The following is a 6722-nucleotide window of genomic DNA, read 5'->3' as shown; positions in this document are numbered from 1 at the left end:
ACATGGGGCATCCACAGCTCTGGGCAGCAGCACTGGGCCTCTCTGCCCTCAGAGCCCGCTCCATTTCCATCCTTCAGCTGCCAGCACTGGGTGTAGAGTGGGGGCTGCTCCTTGCTCTTCATTTACCCGAAGGCTCTTTCCAGTACAGTCACGCCTTTGGATTTAGAATATATGCAAAGATTAAAAAAAAATTACAGGGGAAAAAAAAAATAGACCAAAACCAGCAACATTTGTTGAAGAGATTTATTGTATTTGTTGGCCAAGTTCTGTTTAGTATTCAGAACTGGAGGAAAGCAGGGACCTTAATGTTTACATCCGTACTAATTTAGGCTTTAATTTAGGCAACATAATGCAATCTGTCATCCTCTGGATTTTAATAGCTTTTGTATTATTTTGCTCCACGGCTTCTTGGAAATGTGAGCTGCTTTGCTGTGTGACTCCTCAGACCAACAAAGGAGCTATTTACTTAACACACACGGCTCAGGCCCCTTCCCTGAGCTTGACAAGGCTGTGTGTGTGCATATGCATCATTAATAACTGTGCTTTGCCACCCATATATCCCCAAGTGTCTCCAACTCTCCTTGACCGAGAAATGCCGCCTCTCCGAGAGCTAATGGAAAGTTCAGCCTTTTTAATTTATTTTCTTAGATTAGACTCAGAAAATAACCTGATTATAATAATACGTGGATCAGTCCCCGAGGAAGACAGGAATAAAAGTAAAAGTGATAGGTGCAAATTAGGCCAGAGCTTCTATTACAGAGGAATCTTTCTGACCCCTGAGCTTTGGGTTCCCAGCTGCAGGATGGTGAGCACGCAGCACACAGCCGTCAGCCGTTCCATTTTCCAGCACAAAAAGAAAGGATGGATTTTCTCCTGGAACAAGCGTTTTCTTTGGAAATCCAAGCCAAGTGCCCGTCGTATTTAGATCCATTTCGAGTTGCATCAAATCCATCCGTTGGACGGGAGCGTCTCGACACGTTCCGGGCTGCGCACGCTAGAGGGAGCCCCGGCAAAGCCAATGCAGCAGCTGCGCGCCCTGCGCCCTGCGCTCTGCTCCCCTTGGCATGCCCGGAGCGTGCCCCAGTAGGGTGGCGTGGGACTTCGGGGCAGCAGATCTCTCAGTAGGGGCTATAGGGATGTTTGTCAGAGTGTCGGATGGGAAAAAAGCCTTTTGTTTCCAAAATGTTGCATTTTGAGCTCCCTGCTTGAAGTTATCTGTGCTCCTGTTCTGCACCAGCATGTGGGGAACGCTTTGATACAGCCAAGCAGGATGGATTGCCCCTGCTGCATGCGCACAGCGTGCAGTTAAAACCTTTGGGTCTGATGTTGAAGCACGGGGACTGACTTTTGCCCCCAACAGACCTGGGTTCCTTCAGCTGTGTGTCACAGCTAAAGGGAGATGGCAGAAAGGTACACACCTCTGGAAGGAACACACACTTCTCATTAGGAGGTGATGGTAACATCACCGCTGCAGCCTCATGGAGGTCAAAGCATCACTGCACCACGCACCAGGACCCGCTCTCCACAGTGTCAGCTTGCAGCTGTGTTAGCAGCACGGAGGTGTAGGAACACAGCCCGTGCTGGTTATCCGTAGTCATTGCAGTGCTGTGTATGTGAGGCCTGAATGACAGCACTCGCTGGCTGTTTGCTGAGCTGTGCTCCAGCACAAGGGCAGCTTTGTTGCAGTTTGATGAGCTGTCTGTGCCGCAGCGCGAGGAAGGGCTGCCTTTTTGTCTGCAAGGAAGCAGCACTTCTGGTAAGGCAGAAACATTTCCCTCTGAACGGCACAAGAAGAAAAGCCGAGCACTGGTCTTGTCAAGGGCTGTTCCACTGATAAAACAGAGAACAGGACGGAAGTTTTCTCTTGTCTAGCACGATTATTCTCAGCAAAGAGTAGACATCTCCCGTTTATTTATTTCCTCCTGCCTCCCGGCTGTGTCAGGCAGTGGCTCTAAGTTGTGCCAGAGGAGGTTCAGCTTGGATATTAGGTAAAATTTCATCTCAGTAAGAGCGGTGCTGCAGTGGCACAGGGCTGCCCAAGGAGTGCTGGGGTCACCGTGCCTGGAGCTGCTCCAGAACTGTGGGGAAGTAGCACTGAGGGAAGTGGGGATGGGCATGCTGGGATTGGCTGGGGCTGGATTTGGGGATATCAGAGGTCTTTTCCAACCCTAATGACTGTGATTTTATGAGATTAGGAGCTCCAGCAGTAGTCTGGGGGTGAAGTGGTGTGAAGGGTCTCCAGCTGCACCATGGCGCACTAGCTGGTGCAGGGCTCACCCAGCTGGGTGAGCACAGGGCTGCATTTCAGGGACGGAGGGTTGGAGCATCATGGTGCAGGAATGTGTGGCATTTCACAACCCTTCCCACCCCTCCTGTTCTCCCACAGGGATTAGTGCACCTTTTGTGAATCAGGAAAGAAATGTTAGCTGAGTAATGCTTCAACAAAGCATCTCTGTGTGTCCCTACAGTGGGGAGCACGCAGCTTGCGCTGCCCAGCTGCACCAAGAGGTGGGGTTAGGGCAGCCATCGGCTTCTGAGGGAGCCCACCATGTGTTTGTGCATGGGCCAGTGATGCCAGAGGAAGAAATGGGGATCTCTCTGGAAAAAAGGAAGATCCTCTTCAGCATCAGCCATATTCTGAGCCCACCAGTGAGCCATTCTGGTTCAGCTCAACAGTGCTGCAATCCAGAGGGACGCTCCAGGGATGGCGCTCATTGGAGATTCCCTGCACTCTGGGTACCATTGGGAAACCATTTTTTTCTCCTTCTTGGATGCATTTCAGGCTCTCCAAAACCACAGCTCAGCACCGAGAGCCAGAGCAGTTTGCTGTGCGTTGTTCCCCACTGCCACGGTGGGTTTAGTTATGAAAAAAGGCATTGAGGCTCTGCAGCACGATGCAGCAACTGAAAGCAGGAGCTCGGCTTTTATGGCTCTCATACCGACATTTCCTGCTCAGCCGAGGAGCAGCAGCTGTTCTCCCAGTTTACAACACACCAACAGAGCACATTGTTTTCTGAATTTGCCTTTTTTATTACAGCAGCTATTGGATGAGGAGCTATGGAAAAACAGCAGGGGAAGAGCAGCCCAGCTGGTTCACCCTCGGGACTTGAGGCACCGCATCAGCACCGCTGTGTGGGGTAGGGAAGGGGCTGCAGCACATGCCCCCTGGGACAGAGCAACCTTGGGATGGGGTACACAGGTGTATGGAAGCCTGTGGGTCTCTGGGGATGCTCCACGAGCCGGGCAGGGGCCTGCTCTGTGCAGCCGATGGGAGCACAGCCATCCAAAGGGACTTCTTTCAATACACTGGTGTAAGGGAGCAGGCAGCTGAGTAGGCAGTGGCCATCTTAACCAGGCAGCAATGCCTTTGTCTCTCTCTCTCTCTCTTTTTTTACCACACCTGCAAGTGGCTGAACTGATCTCTCCCACTCCATGGCAGTTGCTCATGGGGCAATTGCTTCTTCAGCCAATCCTCCTGCTGCACACAGCGGATTTTGCAAGAGCCTCCTCAAGGTCACGCATCCCACCCATGTGCTCTCATGGTGCAGCAGGGCGCAGGGGCTGCTCCCCAGGGCTGCTGTCTGCATTCTGGTGATTGAGTGCTGGTGAATGCAAGGAGGTTCTCAGCCCTCACCGGGCCGTGCCAACATGCTGCTTCATTCAGCTCTGCTCACAGCTCAATCCAGCCCTACGACGCTGCTATTCCCATCCCAACCTCCCCTGGCAGCGGGAGGGCACGGCAGGAACTCTCAGGTGGAAATTAATGTCACTGCAGAGCCAGGGTTGGGTTGCTGCCATGTGTGTGCCCAGGCTGGCTGCAGGCTCCAGCCACGGGGAGCAGCAGTGCCAGCAGGCAGTGAGTCATCCCGCAGCCACGGTATTTGCCAGGCCTGGGTGGGGTTCTTCAGAAATGCCACTTCGTTTCCAGAGAGCCATAAATCACTGCCTTCCCACAAGCCTTCGCTCTGCAGATCCCTGTTTGACAGCCGTGATGGGGTTCACAGTTAATTAAAGGAAGAAAAAATAAAGAGGGCATGTGAAAGCAAAGCCCAAATGTCTGGAGCAATTAGCCAAAGAGCAACAACTTTCACTCGTCCTTCAGATGCTGACATGCAGTGCATGGCCTGGGACTCCTGCCCTGCTGCTGCCCACCCCAGGGCTCTGCTTCCCTCCCCAGACAGCACAGCAATGTGCCTGGGGACAGTGTGTTCCTCATACAGTGACAGTGTGTTCCTCATACAGTGACAGTGCTGTCCGGCTGCTTGCACAGCCGTGTCTTCCCCTGAGGAGTGACTGCGTAGGAGAGGGGTGAAGGTGCGATGCAGCTCATTGCAGAGCCTCAACACCCATCTTGTCTGCTGCTTGTGCCTGGCTGCCCACCGCCCTTGTTGCCCTCCGGTGTTTTTGCCTTCATTGTGACGTGACTTCTCTTGCAAGTCCAAAGAACAAAGTGGCCCTCCCGTGCACTGAGGCATTTCTTCTCTTCCTAACTCAGTTCTGCAGTGCAGATTTATTAATAAAAAATCACAATGTCACATGCAGCCCCACGCCGTCACATCTGTCAATGTCACCACGAGGCGAGATGGTGTGTTTGTTCCACCTCTCCGTATCTCTTTGCTGCAGCCATTGCTGGAAAGGAGAGCTGAAGTCTGTGCCCAGCTGCCAGAAGGAGTTTTGGTTCAAGTTGTGGCACTGTGATATGTATCGCATGTAGGATTGATATCCAACTGTGACCACTCAAGGCAACTGCTGCCTGTGTGGGGTTGGGTTTTGCAGAGTTTTTGCAGTAGTACATAGGAATATGGTGTAGGAGCCCGGCATAGCAAAGCTGAGTGCCATCACCACTGGTGTGAGAGCTGTGCAAGGTGAAGATGCACCTGGAGCCCCTGTGAACAACCTTCTGCAGAAGGTCTGCAGCAAGGAAATGCAACGCCTTGTCAGAGTGCAGAGGGCAGGGCAGGAGAGCAGGCAAGGCTCTGTGGGGATGTGAGGGTGAATATTCTGCTCCACATGCTTTCTTTCCATGGTTTTCTTGTGGTTTGTCACAGCCCTGATGGAAGCTGCAGTGGGCTTCCTCCCAGATGCTCCTTGTAATGGTGTTTATATATACATATCAACACTGGGATGCAGCTCTGAAGCCCTCGTTCTGCTCAGCACGTGGATTTGTTTCTATGGGGAGACACATGCATGCCAGCAGTGCTTCTGCAGGAGGCAGTGGGCCCTGAGGGGACATTAGGGACAGGCAGGAGTGATGCTGCAGGTGTCCTCGTGCTCAGGCACTGCTGCTGGCAGCTGTGCTGTGGACACGGGCTCACAGCACTCCCAGAATGGGACCCAAATGGGTTTGCTGGGAGTGAGCCAGCACTGAAATTAGAGCATGGCTGTTGTGTCAATGGAGAGGGCAGTGACAGCCCTGGACCTGCTAACTGTGCAGGCAAACAGCTGTTCAGGAGGGTGATGCTGGGGATGGTGTGGTGGAGAGGGGACTATGAGGGGACTGGAGGCTCCTTCCAGTCCACCTTCATGGGTTCTTGTGGCATCACTTGAAGGGATTTAAGAATTGCTGCTGTGTAGATGGACCTTGAGGGAGAAAGGGGAAGATGTGCAGCGTGTTTCTGCCTCTGTCATCACAACTACCTGGCACGGAGTGATGCCTTCTGCTGGTTTGTTTAGTAGTAAGAAGCAAAAGGTCCCTTGCTTTCCACAGCCTGATGAGGTGAGTGCACCGTGGTGCATAAGGACTGCAATAAGAAGGGTGAGAGATCTACCTGCTCCTGCACAAAAACCCATTAATATCCCTCCTCTCCTCTCTAATTCCTGCAAACAGGAGGTTTGGGAACACGGATGAGATGTAAGCTGGGTGGCTGCTCTATGGCCCTTTCCGCTCTCCTGCCCTGTCCAGAAGCACAGAGGCCCAGTGCATTCCCACCCTTTCTCTCTGCAGCAGGATTTAAGGTGCACCCTCACATTCTTTTCCTGTTCACAGCGCACCCCCCCGCTGCACACCCGGCCTCCTGTAGAAGCAGGAGCCAAAGCAACCCGCTGTGGTGCCACTGCTTTCTGCAAATCCCAGAGTGGGTTAGCTAGGAGTGGGCACTGCCAGCTGCCAAAAACGGGTGCTCAGAGCAGATCACAGCCAGGAGCCTGCCCCTAGGCCTGCCCCACACCAAATACGGGCTGCGGCATGAGTTAAAACGAGAAACACCAGAAAATAATAGACCTCGCATGGAGAAGAACAATAATAAGCAGCCATAAAACACCTTTCATCTGCAGATCACAGAGGCGTCCCAAGCACTCGTTAATGCGGCCTTGCAGCATCCCTGCCCCGTAAGCAGCGCAGGGCGATGGTTATTCTATCCACTGGCACGCGGCCACGTGTCCTTGCAGGCACCTGCAGAGGGAACTGGCTTGCAAAGCCGGTCCTGTTCCACCCCTCGTGGCTGTGCTGCAGGGCTTGGTGTCACCAGTGCGAACAGGGCTCCACTGTCTGCTTGCCCAGCAGGCACAGGGAGGTGGGCCTGGATGACGGGAGCAGAACTCACTCAGGATGCAATCCAGCGATGCCTTGGGGTTTTTCTGTTATTTTCTATGAGCCAATTGATATTTAGTTGGGGAAATGTCAGCCAGGGTGGTGACGCAGTGCAACAGGTTGCCCCAGGAGGCTGCGGATGCCCCATCCCTGCAGGCATTCAAGGCCAGGCTGGATGTGGCTCTGGGCAGCC

This window comes from Excalfactoria chinensis, chromosome 4, assembly GCF_039878825.1.
Source record: "Excalfactoria chinensis isolate bCotChi1 chromosome 4, bCotChi1.hap2, whole genome shotgun sequence".
In the NCBI taxonomy this organism is placed as follows: domain Eukaryota; kingdom Metazoa; phylum Chordata; class Aves; order Galliformes; family Phasianidae; genus Excalfactoria; species Excalfactoria chinensis.
Note: the sequence above shows the minus strand (reverse complement) of the source record.